This window comes from Salvelinus fontinalis, chromosome 10, assembly GCF_029448725.1.
Source record: "Salvelinus fontinalis isolate EN_2023a chromosome 10, ASM2944872v1, whole genome shotgun sequence".
Taxonomy (NCBI): domain Eukaryota; kingdom Metazoa; phylum Chordata; class Actinopteri; order Salmoniformes; family Salmonidae; genus Salvelinus; species Salvelinus fontinalis.
The window spans coordinates 5,267,401-5,287,640 of NC_074674.1; the positions used below are offsets into that span (position 1 = coordinate 5,267,401).

Below are 20,240 nucleotides of genomic sequence, written 5' to 3' on the forward strand. Positions count from 1 at the left end.
ACTATTGGTTCATTTTAGTGTACCGTAAACTAACGGTATCCTTTCAGTTGAGCGTACTAGCGCTTCGTTTGTCTACCGGAGGTTGATGCTGTTGCTATGCAACCTCTTGCTAGCTTGTTTGCATAACAAATGACTAGCTAGACATTTTACGATTTTGGGTGTGTTCGTAAATGCAATCTGGACATTCATAAATCCAGAGCATTGTCCGAGTGTCCGTTCGTAAATCCAGAGCGTTGTCAGATTGTCCGTTCGTAAATCCAGAGCGTTGTCAGATTGTCTGTTCGTAAACTCTGAGCATTTCGCTTCTCAGAGCGCGTCACCAGATGCTCCGGCAGAGGAGGAGGGTTGATCCAAGCGTTCTGACCTCACAACCGCTGTCAAGCACCCAGCTCACTGGCTATAGGTGGCTAGCTTGCTAGCTACTTCCAGACACAAATGAGAGAACACATCACTCTGACCATTTTTCTCACCCTAGCAGAGCTGGTTAGGCTGCTGCTGGAAACGATTTAATTACGCTTTTTTTTGCTGACGTTTGCTGACACCGGCCATATATTCAACGGGTGTTGAGTGTTCGTAAATTCATCAGTTATTCTGAGCTCTGGCACACTCAGACGAGAGTTCTCTGAAATCAGAGTAGATAACCATAATTAACATCCATTGAGAACGCACAACGACTAAACCACTTAGCTAAGAATGACGTGAATAATCAAGTCAATAAACGTTAGGTATTTAGTTAGATTATAGTTAATATACTGCCTGGCAAGTTCGATGTATAAGTAGCCAACTAACGTTAACGTTAACGTAAACTCGTACATCACCTTGGTCCGTACAATTGCCCTTATTTTAGCGCCCCAAAAACGTAATACTTCCAGATTAACTGTAATGTCAATACCATTGTAAAGCACACGTTCTCCCCTTTCCAACAGAATCAATTACATGACCTAAACCCTGCCCGTTTCTGCATAATTCAAGCAGGCAATGAGCCCCATCGGGTCTTTTTAAAAATGGCGGGTGGGGAAGCAAAACTAATGCGTGATAGTGAGAAGGACAGATGTCGTGTGGGAAAATTGCTTTTTTCACTCGATCTGTCCAACTTATCACCTTATCGCCTCTAAAATGTAAATAAAACACTCTAAAGAGTTTATATAATGTGTCTACATACCTACTTGAAGGTTTGTGTCGAATTTGAATCGGGTTTTTAGGGCGGTGCTAAAGTGATCTTAGAAGTAAACAGCGGCTTTGAGAATGATGATCGCATGCAATGATGACGAAAACTGTCCACTGTCCATTTCTTGTTTTTAAATGATGAGAGAAGTGCTACACCTGGTGGAGAGAGATTGTAAGACAGAAATAGTTGCTTTATGCGTGCTGTACGTTACGACATGACACGTCACGATGTAACGGAGGGTCCATTTTTTAAACTTTTCTCCAATACTGTAGAGCCATTACCATGTCGATCAACGCTTGAATAGAAACGTAGTTCACACCCCCGATTTTGAAGTCAACACAGTCGCCACAGTCCCATTCGTTTTCTTTGTTGCCTCGTTTGAATGTCGCGGTTACGCACATTTGTACGGAATGGGGTGAGTTTACATTACTCGTTATGTAGCTAGCTAACATACCGGTATATACTGCTGGAATGCTATGCGGTTCGTAAGGATAAGGATTGTGTAGCTAACAAAATGTCAGCCAACATAACATGTAACGTAACTTATAAAGTAATTTCTTTATTACATTGCTCAACATTTTTCTGCCATTTTCTTCAAATCTGAAAACGTAGTGAAACTGCACCCATTTTCTGAAGAATTGCATCTTGGGCCCTAAAAGCACAGAAATAGTGTCCACTGCTTGTACACTTCGTATTTTGCCGAATGTAGTACGACATCCGGGAACTTTTGGCATACTAACTGTATCCATACTATGACCAATAAGCATACTACATACTCAATTTACGTCACAAATAGTAGGTTTAGTGAGGTTAGTATGAGTATTGGAACACAGCCCAGGATTTGCTAAGTTCAGCGTATTGTACATTGCTCTCTGTTACTCTTTTTATGTATTGGCATTAGCACAGTATACATGATCCCATTTCTAGCTCCAAGATGGCGGAAATTTGAAAAAAACGAAAATGTAGATTGTGCTGATTTATTGTGACATTGAACCAATGTTGCGCGCCGTAGTTTAATAGTGCTAAAACTATGACCGTCATAACTGAATTCTGCCGTCTTTATGCACGTTCTTCATTGATGTTCCTGATCAAATGAAGCCCTGTAGCAATATCTGCCTATTGATTACCCATAGTTAAATCTCCTCCAGTACATTGTAAGGAGCCAGCCATGGGACTGGGTGATAATGACAGAGCTGGATGGAGAGGACAGGGTCTGTCAGCAGACAGGGTTTGGCTTGGTGTCTGTGAGTCCACACTCTGTCACAGCCCTTCTAATGTACTCCTCCCTGACACCAGCACTACAGAGAGCTGGCCATGTCACACCACCAATGATGATGATGATGATGACTATAATCATTACACAGAGAGAGAGGCAGCAGGCTTTGCTGGGGGGGTCTGTCCAGCTGATGCCTTGCAAGTGGGCCTCGATTTGCACTAACACACAAGTCACCCACAATTCAGCAGGCTATAATTTTCCCCAAAATGGAGAAGCCAGTGAGTTAGCCCTCCTGTAGAAAGCATTTGAAGGGACCAGCTTCACTGAGACCTGGGGGGCCTATAACCTAAAAACTGGAAACAGTTCAACCACGGTCTGTGTTGTGGAAATTACATCTAACACCCCCCCCCCACACACACACACACACACACACACCACCAAGAGCCAGAGCTGTAGGAGCAGAAACCTGAGAGAGATGCAGGAGACGAAGGAGAAGGAGGAGGGGGTATGCTTCATCTCATCAACATCGTTCAAACCCTCAAAAGAGTTGGTAGAAAGGCTTTCTGCGTGCTTTTGCAGCACGTTTGTTATCGGGGTGGATGGTGGTGGGACGGGGATGTTGGAATCTGATCTAGAAAAATCACGTCGCTTAAGTTAAACACGCGGCTTCAGAAGATATCCTTCCGACTTTAACCCTTTACGTTCTCTCTTTCGCGGCCAAGACTCTGATCCCGAGACGACAGCTGCCTGATGTCTGCTTTTTCTCTCCTTCCTTTTTTCTTTTCATTTTCTGTTTCTTTCTCGTTCTTGCGTTCCCGGGGGCTGTTTGGTCCCGCTCCCTCTCTGATGGCAAGCTGCTTTTTTGGAGAACATCAAACAGCTAATCTGCGTTTCCCCTCCGTGTGGGATGGGCTGTAAAACACCTTCAGCTATCTGCACACATCAGTTAGCGGAGATAGAGGAGGCTTGATTTCAATCTCTTTCCCCTTAGACAGCGACCCCAGCCGCCAACCCTCCTTTCAAGACAAAAAAAGTAATACATTTAGAAAGCGTCTCTCACCACAGACCACAGAGAACTGGCGAGCGCCTAATCAGTTGACCAATTTGGCTTACCACAATCTAACTTTGGGGAGTCTCCTAAAGTGCACAGCAGAAGTTGGTTGTCAGCTCCTAGAGACTGTTTGAAAGGGTGTTTATACTCTCTGGGTTTTACAGCTGAAAGCAGCTAAGAGACACAGGGGCTCCTGTGAATTGGTGTCTTTAAATATAAATATGCCTCTGAACTCCTGTTAACAAGGAAAAAGGAAGAGAATACTGAAGGGAGAACATGTGTTTCTGGTCGGGCGGCAGGAGAAGAATAGCTGAGCAAAACAGGGGCTCATTGGTCCAATGGAGTCAGGGATAATGTCAGGGAAAATCACCATCACAAATGGCATCAGAGAACAACTGATGTATTTTTCCTTTGTGACTGACAAGTTAAAAGAGAAAGAGAAATCCCATGCATCATTTAAACTGTCCCTGGAATCTGTCAGGCACGTGATTTGCAGAGTTAGCAAAAAAACAAGTGTGAGTGGAGAGAGAGAGAGAGTGAGTGAGTGAGAGAGTGAGATAGAGAGTGAGTGAGTGTAGAGAGAGAGAGTGAGTGAGAGAGTGAGTGTAGAGAGAGAGTGAGTGAGAGAGAGAGTGAGGGAGAGAGAGAGTGAGTGAGAGAGTGAGTGTAGAGAGAAAGAGTGAGTCAGCGAGTAAGAGAGAGAGTGAGTGAGTGTAGAGAGAGAGAGTGAGTGATTGTAGAGAGAGAGAGTGAGTGAGTGAGTGAGTGAGTGAGAGAGTGAGTGAGTGTGGAGAGAGAGTGAGTGAGGGAGTGAGAGAGAGTGAGTGTAGAGAGAGAGAGAGTGAGTGAGAGAGTGAGTGTAGAGAGTGAGTGAGAGAGAGAGTGAGTGAGAGAGAGAGTGAGTGAGAGAGAGTGAGTGTAGAGAGAGAGTGAGTGTAGAGAGAAAGAGTGAGTGAGAGAGTAAGAGAGAGAGTGAGTGAGTGTAGAGAGAGAGTGAGTGATTGTAGAGAGAGAGAGAGTGAGTGAGTGAGTTAGTGAGAGAGTGAGTGAGTGTAGAGAGAGAGAGTGAGTGTAGAGAGAGAGAGAGTGAGTGTAGAGAGAGAGTGAGTGAGAGAGTGAGAGAGAGTGAGTGTAGAGAGAGAGAGAGTGAGTGTAGAGAGAGAGTGAGTGACTGTACAGAGAGAGAGAGTGAGTGAGAGAGAGAGTGAGTGTAGAGAGAGAGTGAATGACAGAGTGTGAGTGTAGAGAGAGTGAGAGAGAGAGAGAGAGAGAGAGAGAGAGTGAGAGAGAGAGAGAGAGAGTGAGTGAGAGAGAGAGATGGTGAGAGAGAGAGGGTGAGAGAGAGAGAGAGAGAGAGAGAGAGAGAGAGAGAGAGAGTGAGTGAGAGAGTGTGTGAGTGTAGCGAGAGTGAATGAGAGAGAGTGAGTGAGAGTAGAGAGAGAGAGAGAGAGCTAGAGAGAGAGACTGAGTGAGGGAGAGTGTGAGAAAGAGAGAGTGAGTGAGAGAGAGAGTGTAGAGAGAGAGAGAGTGGAAGTTCATAGGGAAAGCGTGGGCACCGAGCGATCTGTGTGATCTGTGTGATCTGTGTGATCTGTGTGATCTGTGTGTGCAGTTGTTTCAAGTCCCTAACCACCAAACTGGTCAGCACTTTTTCCCTCTTTACTCTCTGTCTCTCACCTATCTGTCTCTCACCTATCTGTCTCTCACCCCTATGTCTCTCACCTCTATGTCACTTTATTCTCTATCTCTCACCTTTCTATCTCTCACCTATCTGTCTCTCACCCCTCTGTCTCTCACCTCTCTATCTCTTTACTCTCTATCTCTCACCTCTATGTCGCTTTCCTCTCTATCTTTCACCTCTCTATGCTCTATCTCTCACCTCTCTGTCTCTCACCTTTATGTCTCTCACCTCTCTGTCTCTCACCTCTCTATCTCTCTCACCTCTCTATCTCTCTATCTTTCATCTCTCTATCTCTCACCTCTCTGTCTCTCACCTCTCTATCTCTCTCACCTCTCTATCTCTCACCTCTCTGTCTCTCACCTCTGTCTCTCACCTCTCTGTCGCTCAACTCTCTATCTCTCACCTCTCTGTCTCTCACCTCTCTGTCTCTCATCTCTCTGTCTCTCACCTCTCTATCTTTCATCTCTCTATCTCTCACCTCTCTGTCGCTCAACTCTCTATCTCTCACCTCTCTGTCTCTCACCTCTCTGTCTCTCACCTCTATATCTCTCACCTCTCTGTCTCTCACCTCTGTCTCTCACCTCTCTGTCGCTCAACTCTATCTTTCACCTCTCTGTCTCTCACCTCTCTGTCGCTCACCTCTCTGTCTCTCATCTCTCTGTCTCTCACCTCTCTGTCTCTCACCTCTCTATCTCTCACCTCTCTATCTTTCATCTCTCTATCTCTCGCCTCTCTGTCTCTCAACTCTCTATCTCTCACCTCTCTGTCTCTCACCTCTCTGTCTCTCACCTCTCTATCTCTCACCTCTCTATCTTTCATCTCTCTATCTCTATCTCTCACTCCTTTATCTCTCTTATCAATTCAATTCAAGGGGCTTTATTGATATGGGAAACATATGTTAACATTGCCAAAGTAAGTGAGGTAGATAATATACAAAAGTGAAATAAGCAATACAAATTAACAGTAAACATTACACTCACAGAAGTTTCAAAAGAATAAAGACATTACAAATGTCATATTATGTATATATACGATATACAAATGGTTAAAATACAAAAGGGAAAATAAATAAGCATAAATATGGGTTGTATTTACAATGGTGTTTGTTCTTTACTGGTTTACATTTTATTGTGGGCAACAGGCCACAAATCTTACTGCTGTGATGGCACACTGTGGTATTTCACCCAGTAGATATGGGAGTTTATCAAAATCGGGTTTGTTTTCGAATTCTTTGTGGATCTGTGTAATCTGAGGGAAATATGTGTCTCTAATACAGTCATACATTGGGCAGGAGGTTAGGAAGTGCAGCTCAGTTTCCACCTCATTTTGTGGGCAGTGTGCACATAGCCTGTCTTCTCTTAAGAGCCATGTCTGCCTACGGCGGCCTTTCTCAATAGCAAGGCTATGCTCACTGAGTCTGTCCATAGTCAAAGCTTTCCTTAAGTTTGGGTCAGTCACAGTGGTCAGGTATTCTGCCACTGTGTACTCTCTGTTTAGGGCCAAATAGCATTCTAGTTTGCTCAGTTTTTTTGTTAATTCTTTCAAATGTGTCAAGTAATTATCTTTTTGTTTTCTCATGATTTAGTTGGGTCTAATTGTGTTGCTGTCCTGGGGCTCTGTGGGGTGTGTTTGTGTTTGTGAACAGAGCCCCAGTACCAGCTTGCTTAGGGGACTCTTCTCCAGGTTCATCTCTCTGTAGGTGATGGCTTTGTTATGGAAGGTTTGGGAATCGCTTCCTTTTAGGTGGTTGTAGAATTTAACGGCTCTTTTCTGGATTTTGATAATTAGCGGGTATCGGCCTAATTCTGCTCTGCATGCATTATTTGGTGTTCTACGTTGTACACAGAGGATATTTTTGAAGAATTCTGCATGCAGAGTCTCAATTTGGTGTTTGTTCAATTTTGTGAATTCTTGGTTGGTGAGCGGACCCCAGACCTCACAACCATAAAGGGCAATGGGTTCTATAACTGATTCAAGTGTTTTTAGCCAGATCCTAATTGGTATGTTGGATTTTATGTTCCTTTTGATGGCTCTCTCACTGCTATATCTATCATATCTCTATCTCTCACTGCTCTATATCTCTATCTCTCTATCTCTCACTGATCTATCTCTCTCGTCTCTATATCGCTCTCATCTATCTATATATCTATCTATCTACTTATCTATCTATCTATCTCTCATCTCTCTATCTCTCTTGTCTCTCATCTCTCTAATATCTCTACCTTTTTCATCTCTCTATCTATCTATATCTCTATCTCTCACTGATCTCTCTCTCTCTCGTCTCTCTATCTCTCTCGTCTCTCTATCTCTCTCATCTCTCTATCTCTCTCTCTCTCGTCTCTCTCTCTCTATCTCTCACCTCTCTTTTCATTTTCCTCTTTTGAAGCCCTATGTCTTTGTTGGGAAAGTGTCACTCTTGCTTAGTCTGATTGGCCTATTTGATAACAGCCCCTTCCTGTCTCACTGCCATGTTTCAAAAACACAAGAAGAATGGAAGAGAGGGTTAGACTTCCTTTTCTCTACTCTAGTCTCCCTCCCTCCCTCCCTCCCCCTCCCTCCCTCCCTCCCTCCCTCCCTCCCTCTCTCTCCCTCCCTCCCTGCCTCCACCCAGCTGTAACAAGAGACACCCCTTTTCCCTTTATCTGACTGAGGGACAGTGTCATTGGATAGCCCTGAGCAGTTTGTTTTGTGTCCAGGATTGACCAGCGTGGCGATTGTGAGAGTGATCTCAGCTGGTCTCGTGGGCTGGGCTCATCTTACTCTGCTGCTTCTCTTGGCTTTGTTTCTCTTGTTGCTTCGTGTGGACACCTTCTTCTCTCTTGAACAGCAGGGTCATTGTTGCATACAATGTACCACCTTTTTGTTCTTTATGAAGGTTCATTTGCAGGAAGACATTTCTCACAACTCAATGTTTGTAATGAGATAATTTGTGACATTTTCAATCACATCAAAAATAAAAAATATTTAAAAATGTGTGCGCAAACATTTTTTGCAGTTGAGTTTTTTCCCCATGTGTTTTAGTGTACTGATACTGATGACAGTGATGTGACTGGTCTATGGCTCAGACCCTCTCTCCTGTTGAGTCTGAGCTCCGAGCTGAATACTGCCCCTTGTGGAAACATAAGGAACAGCAGCTAGACCACAGACAACACTGAAATATGAGACCCCTCACTGAACAACGTAGATAGCACGTTCTGCTTTGTGTTCTCTTAAAAGTTCACTCTGTCTCATTAACATATTTATTATCAGAATGGGTTATACCATAACGGTCTGCCAGGTAGACGTACAGTATCCCTGTTCAAGGTGGGCCTGTGTTTGACATGACTGGTATCTCTATCTCTGGAACAGAAGAGCAGGCTATATTTATGGATCAGAGAAGTGGCTGAAGCTGCCCTGATCTGTTCTGTCTCTTTTTCCTGCTGACAGCTCAGAAAATGTTCCATCCCTACGTCCTCCAGCTGAAATATTCTCCCAGTTCCAGCCATCAGAAAATAATGTCCCATAAATCATGGCCCTAAGAGAGACAGGAGCTCCATACTGACCACTCACACTGAGGCTGCCTGCCGCACGGAACACTCTGGAAAACACACACACAATACCAGATCAGAGGATGAATACAGAAATGCACTATGACGTGTGCACAGAGGCAAACACAAAAGTTCCCACTCCACATGGGTGTAACATAGCTAATCACGTTGACAGAACCCCCTGTCATACACACTAGATACACGTCTCTCCCATGTCTCTCCCACGTCTCTCCCATGTCTCTCCCATGTCTCTCCCACATCTCTCCTACGTCTCTCCCATGTCTCTCCCATTTCTCTCCCACGTCTCTCCCATGTCTCTCCCATGTCTCTCTCCCACGTCTCTCCCATGTCTCTCTCATGTCTCTCCCACGTCTCGCCCACGTCTCTCCCACGTCTCTCCCACGTCTCGCCCACGTCTCTCCCATGTCTCTCCCACGTCTCGCCCATGTCACTCCCACGTCTCTCCCACGTCTCTCCCACGTCTCTCCCACGTCTCTCCCACGTCTCTCCCATGTCTCTCCCACGTCTCGCCCACGTCTCTCCCACGTCTCTCCCATGTCTCTCCCACGTCTCTCCCACGTCTCTCCCACGTCTCGCCCATGCCTCTCCCATGTCTCTCCCATGTCTCTCCCACATCTCTCCCATGTCTCTCCCATGTCTCTCCCACGTCTCGCGCATGCCTCTCCCATGTCTGTCATGTCTTCCCATGTCTCTCCCATGTCACTCCCATGTCTGTCATGTCTCTCCCATGTCTGTCATGTCTCTCCCATGTCACTCCCATGTCACTCCCATGTCACTCCCATGTCTCTCCCATGTCTCTCCCATGTCTCTCCCACATCTCTCCCATGTCACTCCCATGTCTCTCCCACGTCTCGCCCATGTCTCTCCCATGTCTGTCACGTCTTCCCATGTCTCTCCCATGTCACTTCCCTTGTCTGTCATGTCTCTCCCATGTCTGTCACGTCTCTCCCATGTCTCTCCCATGTCACTCCCATGTCACTCTCATGTCACTCCCATGTCTCTCCCATGTCACTCCCATGTCACTCCCATGTCTCTCCCATGTCTCTCCCATGTCACTCCCATGTCACTCTCATGTCACTCCCATGTCTTTCCCATGTCTCTCCCATGTCACTCCCATGTCACTCCCATGTCACTCCCATTTCTCTCCCATGTCTCTCCCATGTCACTCCCATGTCACTCTCATGTCTCTCCCATGTCACTCCCATGTCTTTCCCATGTCTCTCCCATGTCACTCCCATGTCACTCCCATGTCTTTCCCATGTCTCTCCCATGTCACTCCCATGTCACTCCCATTTCTCTCCCATGTCTCTCCCATGTCACTCCCATGTCACTCTCATGTCACTCTCATGTCACTCCCATGTCTTTCCCATGTCACTCCCATGTCACTCCCATGTCACTCCCATGTCCCTCCCATGTCACTCCCATGTCACTCCCATGTCACTCCCATGTCTCTCCCATGTCTCTCCCATGTCACTCCCATGTCACTCTCATGTCACTCCCATGTCTTTCCCATGTCTCTCCCATGTAACTCCCATGTCACTCTCATGTCACTCCCATTTCTCTCCCATGTCTCTCCCATGTCACTCCCATGTCACTCCCATGTCTCTGGGTAATGGAGAGAAGCATCATTGATTAGGCCACGCTAGGCTACAGTGTCAGATAACCAGATGGTCAAACACAATACAGCTCTGAGCAGCTCTCTTCTGTGGATGAAATGAAATGCAGCTCTACTTTGTGGATTAAATTAAATGTCTCCGAGCGAAGTAACAAGATACTCTGTCTGGCTTCTCAGTGTCACCTTTTCCTCCCTCTGCCAAGGAAAGCCTGCTCTAACTCACAGCAGCGCCATCTCTGAGACCACACCACTGTGATCGATATCAGCCCAAGCTGCAGTCCTCAGCCACACAAGTCAGACAGGGACAGCCCTCTCTGTCCCAGGGTGCACCACTGCCTCAGGGTCGTTCACACAGGAAATGGACATGAAAGCAGACCTGTCCTTACAGAAGAACCACATCATTTCACGGGGAAATCATGTGAAAATGTAATTTTGGAACACTTCACATGTTTTCACATGTATAGTTTAATCTTATCATGTTGCTTTACATGTTGTCACCTGTTATCACATTAACTTCACATAAGATCACGTGATCACATGAAAACATGTGACGTTCATGTGGTTTTCCCGTCAGTGTGTCACAAACGAAAGCAGCCCACTGTGGAAGAAGAAAAAGAGCCACATTATCTGAGTATGACATAAAAACATGTACTGTACAGTAGAGGAGGCCTTTTCTCTGATGCTCGGGCCCTCTCCTGAGTCTGACCTCTTTGGAGCCCTATCTGTGAATGGGTCGAGAGAGAGAGGTTAGTCAGGTGAAGAGGAGAGAGAGAGAGGTTAGTCAGGTGAAGAGGAGAGAGAGAGATGTTAGTCAGGTGAAGAGGAGAGAGAGAGAGGTTAGTCAGGTGAAGAGGAGAGAGAGAGAGGTTAGTCAGGTGAAGAGGAGAGAGAGAGATGTTAGTCAGGTGAAGAGGAGAGAGAGAGAGGTTAGTCAGGTGAAGAGGAGAGAGAGAGAGGTTAGTCAGGTGAAGAGGAGAGAGAGAGATGTTAGTCAGGTGAAGAGGAGAGAGAGAGAGGTTAGTCAGGTGAAGAGGAGAGAGAGAGAGAGGTTAGTCAGGTGAAGAGGAGAGAGAGAGAGGATAGTCAGGTGAAGAGGAGAGAGAGAGAGGTTAGTCAGGTGAAGAGGAGAGAGAGAGAGGTTAGTCAGGTGAAGAGGAGAGAGAGAGAGGTTAGTCAGGTGAAGAGGAGAGAGAGAGAGGTTAGTCAGGTGAAGAGGAGAGAGAGAGATGTTAGTCAGGTGAAGAGGAGAGAGAGAGATGTTAGTCAGGTGAAGAGGAGAGAGAGAGAGGTTAGTCAGGTGAAGAGGAGAGAGAGAGAGAGGTTAGTCAGGTGAAGAGGAGAGAGAGAGAGGTTAGTCAGGTGAAGAGGAGAGAGAGAGAGGTTAGTCAGGTGAAGAGGAGAGAGAGAGAGAGGTTAGTCAGGTGAAGAGGAGAGAGAGAGAGGTTAGTCAGGTGAAGAGGAGAGAGAGAGAGGTTAGTCAGGTGAAGAGGAGAGAGAGAGAGGATAGTCAGGTGAAGAGGAGAGAGAGAGAGGTTAGTCAGGTGAAGAGGAGAGAGATAGATGTTAGTCAGGTGAAGAGGAGAGAGAGAGAGGTTAGTCAGGTGAAGAGGAGAGAGAGAGAGAGGTTAGTCAGGTGAAGAGGAGAGAGAGAGAGGTTAGTCAGGTGAAGAGGAGAAAGAGAGTTTGTTTATAGGAGACGTAGAGTGCAAGGCATCCATCTTTAGACCTTTAGTCCAGCTAATGGGAATCCATCCAGCATAATGACCCACAGAGCCTGTTGGTAATGAGATGGGGGAATTGCCTGCTCTTGGTACCAGATGATACTGTATTAACGGAGCGGGCGAGCGCAACGGACGGGGGGCCTTCAGGAGCCCCTCCACCTCCCATCATTTTTCATCCGGCTGACATCCGAATGGGCTGGAGCGTTGGAGAGGGGATTGATTTCAAATGAGCCTCAAAATGATGCCTAATGAAAACCTGTAAAGACACTTTCAGCTCTAAATACCAAACTATCTGCAGCCAGCAGAAGGTAGACACTTTCTATCATAGAGCGGTTTGACAGTGGAGAGAAACTGTTTATGAAGGGGTGTTGAAGGTCTAGGTGTTTTTGTGAGAGTGTATGAAATAGTGTGTTTGTTCCCGTGTGTCCACATACGTTTGTGACAGATTGGTTGCATGTTAAATGCACTGTCTTCGGATCGCATGTCTTCTGGGAACAGCGATGAGGAGAGTATCTGAGTCAGCTCCAGTCTTTGGTGGCGCTCATTGATATGTAAACGCCTGGCGATATCAAAGAGGCACCTCCTTCTCTTTCTGTGCGGTGAGCACTACTTAGGATCAAAGAGGCGCCGCTGTAAACCATTCAAAGGGAGCCAGGCACTCTGATGGACATTAATGTGTCTGTGATAAGAGGAAGAGAAAGACGCGGCCATCTTACGAAAAACAGACGTTTAGAGCCATGAACAAGAGGTGAACCACGACAAAGTCTTGACGATTGCTTTCAAATATCCTGGAAATCATCCCAGGGTAAAAATGCAACGTTATTTCCAAAGAATGCAAAATTACATGCAGTTTTTGGCCAGTGAATATGGTGCTAGTTACATTGAATTACATGATGTTAAGCCTATACAACCATCATGTCCATAATGGCATGGTCCCTGACAGCTCATAATTCATGACAAATGACCATCCAATGTCATGACGCTGTGCCACAGTGTCAAAGTGTCTCTCTTCGATGTCACAGAACACTCTGTTAGAAACACTTCAACCTTTAAATACTCTACTCCTTAAATCACCAGAAAGAGTTGATTTGTCTTGACAGGACGTGGCCTTGCCCTGTCTGGCTATAGGTCTCCACCAACACCCAAGCTTTGCGTGGGTTCAGAAACTATAGATCTCTCTCTCTCTCTCTCTCTCTCTCTCTCTCTCTCTCTCTCTCTCTCTCTCTCTCTCTCTCTCTCTCTCTCTCTCTCTCTCTCTCTCTCTCTCTCTCTCTCTCTCTCTCTCTCTCTCTCTCTCTCTCTCTCTCTCTCTCTCTCTCTCTCTCTCTGTCTCTCTCTCTTTGTCTCTCTCTCAATTCAATTCAAGGGGCTTTATTGGCATGGGAAACATATGTTTACATTGCCAAAGCAAGTGAAATACATAAATCTCTCTTTCTCTCTCTCTGTCAGAGCCTCTCCACTCCTCCAACTTCCATTCCTCTCCTCACAGCAATTAACACTTCATTAAGAGACCTCTTTAATCATTTTCCCTTTCAATTCCAACCCTCTTCTGCCAGGGCCTCTGGTGGGTTGTACTCATTGTTTTGGGAGGGAATTAATGACTGACAATTTAAATGTTTTTTCTTCATTACTTCTTTGTTATTGCGTGTAAATAGGTTTCCCCACCCAGGATCCCCTAGCTGAGCCCCCCCCCCCCCCCCCCCCCCCAACAGAGGTAAACAGGTATTTTCATAAATATGTAAAGACATAACAGGGGTGTTGCTGCTCTGGTGTATTACATTAGGTACAGTGGTGTTTCTGCTACAGTGTATTACATTAGGTACAGTGTTGTTACTACTACAGTGTATTACATTAGGTACAGTGTTGTTACTCCTACAGTGTATTACATTAGGTACAGTGTTGTTACTGCTACAGTGTATTACATTAGGTACAGTGTTGTTACTGCTACAGTGTATTACATTAGGTACAGTGTTGTTACTACTACAGTGTATTACATTAGGTACAGTGTTGTTACTACTACAGTGTATTACATTAGGTACAGTGTTGTTATTACTACAGTGTATTACATTAGGTACAGTGTTGTTACTACTACAGTGTATTACATTAGGTACAGTGTTGTTACTCCTACAGTGTATTACATTAGGTACAGTGTTGTTACTCCTACAGTGTATTACATTAGGTACAGTGTTGTTACTACTACAGTGTATTACATTAGGTACAGTGTTGTTACTCCTACAGTGTATTACATTAGGTACAGTGTTGTTACTCCTACAGTGTATTACATTAGGTACAGTGTTGTTACTACTACAGTGTATTACATTAGGTACAGTGTTGTTACTACTACAGTGTATTACATTAGGTACAGTGTTGTTATTACTACAGTGTATTACATTAGGTACAGTGTTGTTACTACTACAGTGTATTACATTAGGTACAGTGTTGTTACTACTACAGTGTATTACATTAGGTACAGTGTTGTTACTCCTACAGTGTATTACATTAGGTACAGTGTTGTTACTCCTACAGTGTATTACATTAGGTACAGTGTTGTTACTGCTACAGTGTATTACATTAGGTACAGTGTTGTTACTCCTACAGTGTATTACATTAGGTACAGTGTTGTTACTCCTACAGTGTATTACATTAGGTACAGTGTTGTTACTAGTACAGTGTATTACATTAGGTACAGTGTTGTTACTACTACAGTGTATTACATTAGGTACAGTGTTGTTACTACTACAGTGTATTACATTAGGTACAGTGTTGTTACTACTACAGTGTATTACATTAGGTACAGTGTTGTTACTCCTACAGTGTATTACATTAGGTACAGTGTTGTTACTCCTACAGTGTATTACATTAGGTACAGTGTTGTTACTCCTACAGTGTATTACATTAGGTACAGTGTTGTTATTAGTACAGTGTATTACATTAGGTACAGTGTTGTTACTACTACAGTGTATTACATTAGGTACAGTGTTGTTACTAGTACAGTGTATTACATTAGGTACAGTGTTGTTACTGCTACAGTGTATTACATTAGGTACAGTGTTGTTACTACTACAGTGTATTACATTAGGTACAGTGTTGTTACTACTACAGTGTATTACATTAGGTACAGTGTTGTTACTGCTACAGTGTATTACATTAGGTACAGTGTTGTTACTAGTACAGTGTATTACATTAGGTACAGTGTTGTTATTAGTACAGTGTATTACATTAGGTACAGTGTTGTTACTACTACAGTGTATTACATTAGGTACAGTGTTGTTACTCCTACAGTGTATTACATTAGGTACAGTGTTGTTACTCCTACAGTGTATTACATTAGGTACAGTGTTGTTATTACTACAGTGTATTACATTAGGTACAGTGTTGTTACTCCTACAGTGTATTACATTAGGTACAGTGTTGTTATTACTACAGTGTATTACATTAGGCACAGTGGTGTTTCTGCTGTAATATACTGTACACACACCATTTGCGAGGCTCAATTAGTTATTCGATTTCCCAATTTGGGCAGGTTTTGTTTAAGCAGGTTTTGAAAGGCTTTTTAAGACTTGTCAGTGTTTAGCATTGATATCGCCTGCCTTTGAAAAGTATTACGGTGTGAACAGAAACAACAACAGCAGTACATTCTGACATATGGATCCATGGTGGGTGTGTGATGAACGACAGTTATACTGAGGACTACGAGGGTCTCCTCTTTCGAGGGTTGAGGTTGGCATTGGGTTGGGGCCTGGGGGCGTAGTCTTAGGGACATCTGGCAGAGTGAGGGGCCAGGGGAGTGCCTGGCACAGCCCTAGAGGACACAGGGAGCACGACGGGCACCCCACAGAAAGCCTAAAACACACTGCCATTCTCACAAACCCACCAATCATCCCCTAAATGTCACTGTTAAAGGGAGGGGAGGGAAATAAATGTCAATCTTAGCCGGCAGCCTCTTAATCACTACTGTAAACCTGCCCTGATCAGGACAGGCTACATGCATGGTGTTATGGAACACTAATGCCTGACGCTCCAACTTGAACTAGCTTTTTATTGGTCTCAGATTGGCATTATATGCACTATTTCCTTATTTTGAGTGTTGGGGTAGTGCTGGGGTAGTGCTGGGGTAGTGCTGGGGTAGTGCTGGGGTAGTGCTGGGGTAGTGCTGGGGTAGTGTTGGGGTAGTGCTGGGGTAGTGCTGGGGTAGTGTTGGGGTAGTGCTGGGGTAGTGCTGGGGTAGTGTTGGGGTAGTGCTGGGGTAGTGCTGGGGTAGTGCTGGGGTAGTGTTGGGGTAGTGCTGGGGTAGTGCTGGGGTAGTGCTGGGGTAGTGTTGGGGTAGTGCTGGGGTAGTGTTGGGGTAGTGCTGGGGTAGTGTTGGGGTAGTGTTGGGGTAGTGCTGGGGTAGTGCTGGGGTAGTGCAGGGGGAGTGCTGGGGTAGTGCTGGGGTAGTGCTGGGGTAGTGTTGGGGTAGTGCTGGGGTAGTGTTGGGGTAGTGTTGGGGTAGTGCTGGGGTAGTGTTGGGGTAGTGCTGGGGTATTTGTAAGTCGCTCTGGATAAGAGCGTCTGCTAAATGCCCTAAATGTATGTAAATGTAAATGTAGTGCTGGGGTAGTGTTGGGGTAGTGCTGGGGTAGTGCTGGGGTAGTGCTGGGGTAGTGTTGGGGTAGTGTTGGGGTAGTGTTGGGGTAGTGCTGGGGTAGTGTTGGGGTAGTGTTGGGGTAGTGCTGGGGTAGTGTTGGGGTAGTGTTGGGGTAGTGCTGGGGTAGTGTTGGGGTAGTGTTGGGGTAGTGCTGGGGTAGTGCTGGGGTAGTGTTGGGGTAGTGCTGGGGTAGTGTTGGGGTAGTGTTGGGGTAGTGCTGGGGTAGTGTTGGGGTAGTGCTGGGGTAGTGTTGGGGTAGTGCTGGGGTAGTGCTGGGGTAGTGTTGGGGTAGTGTTGGGGTAGTGCTGGGGTAGTGCTGGGGTAGTGCTGGGGTAGTGCTGGGTTAGTGCTGGGGTAGTGCTGGGGTAGTGTTGGGGTAGTGTTGGGGTAGTGCTGGGGTAGTGTTGGGGTAGTGTTGGGGTAGTGTTGGGGTAGTGCTGGGGTAGTGCTGGGGTAGTGTTGGGGTAGTGCTGGGGTAGTGCTGGGGTAGGGGCTAGCATATTTGTCATTAGTGTGTATTTGCATGTACCTGGTTGAGCGCGGGGGGCCGGAGGGGGGAAATTGGCCAAAAGCACAGCTGTACTGCCTGCTTCACTGATTGCCTTGCCTTCCTCTGCCTCATTTATCTTCATTTCTTCCCAATTACACCAAATTAGCAATAGTCTCAGTTGCATTACCAACTTAATCCCCGTCTTTTTCGCGGACGGCATTATGCAGTGGCAGATGATTCCTTGGCGGGAGTCAGGGTAAACAGCCATGAAAATGCCACCCCGGCAGATGGCGAGGCCCACAAGAAATATGACAAACAGAGTGCCAGCGTGCCGCCCTCTGCTCACACCCGCTACAAGCTGTTATTGTGCTCCCGGATAGTGTGTGTGTGTGCATGTGTGCGTGTGTGCGTGCGTGAGGGAGTGTGTGTGTGAATGTGCGTGCGTATCCACTCCTATGCAGTATGAAAGGTGGTCCAGTAAAACACAGATCATCTCCTCTGTTCCCAGCCTGGTGAACAGTAATGGTTTCTTTGAAGAAGGGAATGAGTTGTTTGACCTCTTCGTCAGCTGCTAGTAATATTATTAGCGTTAAGAAATAACCCTGTAAATTCAATCACCTCAATTAATAAAATCTAGAGCAACTCACATAGGAAGGGCCATCATTAACTTAACAACTTAATTCTCTGTCTGTCTGTCTGTCTGTCTGTCTGTCTGTCTGTCTGTCTGTCTGTCTGTCTGTCTGTCTGCCTGCCTGCCTGCCTGCCTGCCTGCCTGGGTTATGGAAGGGAGGGAGAGGAGGGAGAGGAGTGGGGTCTAGGGTCCAGTGTAGTTTAGTGTAGGTTTGGGTTATAGAAGGGAAGGAGAGGAGTGGGGTCTAGGGTCCAGTGTAGTTTAGTGTAGGTTTGGGTTATAGAAGGGAGGGAGAGGAGTGGGGTCTAGGGCCCAGTGTAGTTTAGTGTAGGTTTGGTTTATGGAAGGGAGGGAGAGGAGTGGGGTCTAGGGTCCAGTGTAGTTTAGTGTAGGTTTGGTTTATGGAAGGGAGGGAGAGGAGGGAGAGGACTGGGGTCTAGGGCCCAGTGTAGTTTAGTGTAGGTTTGGTTTATAGAAGGGAGGGAGAGGAGTGGGGTCTAGGGCCCAGTGTAGTTTAGTGTAGGTTTGGTTTATGGAAGGGAGGGAGAGGACTGGGGTCTAGGGCCCAGTGTAGTTTAGTGTAGGTTTGGGTTATGGAAGGGAGGGAGAGGAGGGAGAGGAGTGGGGTCTAGGGCCCAGTGTAGTTTAGTGTAGGTTTGGGTTATGGAAGGGAGGGAGAGGAGTGGGGTCTAGGGTCCAGTGTAGTGTAATGTAGGAGCTAGTGGTATAATTACACAGGGCTTTTTGAAGCATCCTGTTAACAGGCTATGTCAGTGAGGGGCTAAGGAGATGCACTGTGATGGACACATTCTCTGTCAGTGAGGGGCTAAGGAGATGCACTGTGATGGACACATTCTCTGTCAGTGAGGGGCTAAGGTGATGCACTGTGATGGACACATTCTCAAAGCATGACTGACATCTGCCTTAATGCCATCTCGCTCGGTCTCTCTCTCCACTTTTCTCTACATCTTTCTGTCTCTCTCTTTCTCTCTCTCTCTCTCCACATTGGCATGGTCTCTGGCTAATTACACTCTAGCCAACACTGGGGGGCCCTTGGACGTAGCCCAAATGGGACATCAGCACCAGTGCTGGAGATGTTTTTTACACCCCTGTCCTCAGATATACTGCTCCAATGGGAACTTCACGTCTGAGCCAAACTGACACTGAAGTGGTCAGATCACCAAGGTCAATTGGTTGAGTTATTGGACCTCCAACATAGGGCATTAGGAGAAGGAGGCTCCACTCCGGGTGAGCTGCTCTCAGTAGACCTGTGCTGAGGGATAGGCCACGGCTCTCCTGAGACCTGGTTCTCCTCTCTGCCCTTCAGGCCCCATTCTCTCCAAAGCCTGGAACGGCTCGGATTTGAAGACATTCATCGCTAAGCCTTTATTTTCGTCGTTCAGTGCTCTCGTCTTTGGTTTGAAAAGGTCTTTCATCATTTTCAGGATCACGGGCATCGTATAACTTCTCCAGTGCTGTTTTAGAATATTGGATAACTTAGATGAAGTGTATACACATGATGAAACCATTCATAACGACGTCAGGATAGAGATAATAGCCTACATGTTTTCATCCAGCCTCCCAGACATCCTCCTCTCCATTTTATGTTTCATCCCCAAGCTTTTACAAATACTATACATTATACAAATATACAAATATCTCCAAATATACATTTTTGTCTGTCACGGTCATAGGCAAACACAGTAGGATGCTCATGCTCAAACCCACTGGCAGGCTTTAACCAATGCTCTCTCTCTCCCATGCTCACACGCTCCTGAGTGACCCTGCCCTGAGGTGTTGGCCTCGGCCATTAGTTTAGCTGCTTGTTTTTCTCTCTCATCCAAATGGCTCCCCACTGACAAGAAGGGAATTCTACAGATGAAGATTTTAATTTGCATTATTGTTAAAAGAAGCACACACTGCAATCTGTTGCAAAAACAACATCTGTTATTTTACTCAGAGGACTTCAGTTACTTATTAGGTAGAATTATACAATGATTCCGATTCCTCTCGTTTAGATTTTTTCCCTCCCTTCATTATTGTATTGAAGTGTTTTTATGTCTCCTAGCGACTAGGCCTCCATTACATTTCATTCTATTGATGTATTTCTGTATATGAGACACTCAGCCGTGAATAACATTGACTGGAATGGGTTACCCTTATAATGGCCTGGAGCTGTGAGTAGACAGGAAATAGGTGATTTCCTGTGCCACGTTCTGCCTTGTTATAATGGATGGCCTGCCTGCCTATCTACCTGCCTGTCTGCCTGTCTGCCTGTCTACCTGCCTGTCTACCTGCCTGCCTGTCTGTTTCCCTGCCTGTCTGTCTACCTGTCTGTCTGATTGTCTACCTGTCTGCCTGCCTGCCTATCTACCTGCCTGTCTGCCTGTCTGTCTGTCTGTTTCCCTGCCTGTATGTCTACCTGCCTGTCTGCTTGTCTACCTGTCTGTCTGCCTGTCTGTCTGCTTGCCTGTCTACCTGCCTGTCTGCAT

General features: G+C 45.9%; 1 protein-coding gene across 1 annotated transcript in view; it reads left to right on the forward strand.

Moving 5' to 3' along the window:
- LOC129863162 (dachshund homolog 2-like) overlaps positions 1-20,240 on the forward strand; it is a 128,953-nt gene that overhangs the window by 36,890 nt on the left and 71,823 nt on the right. The gene's annotated exons all lie outside the window — the stretch shown is intronic.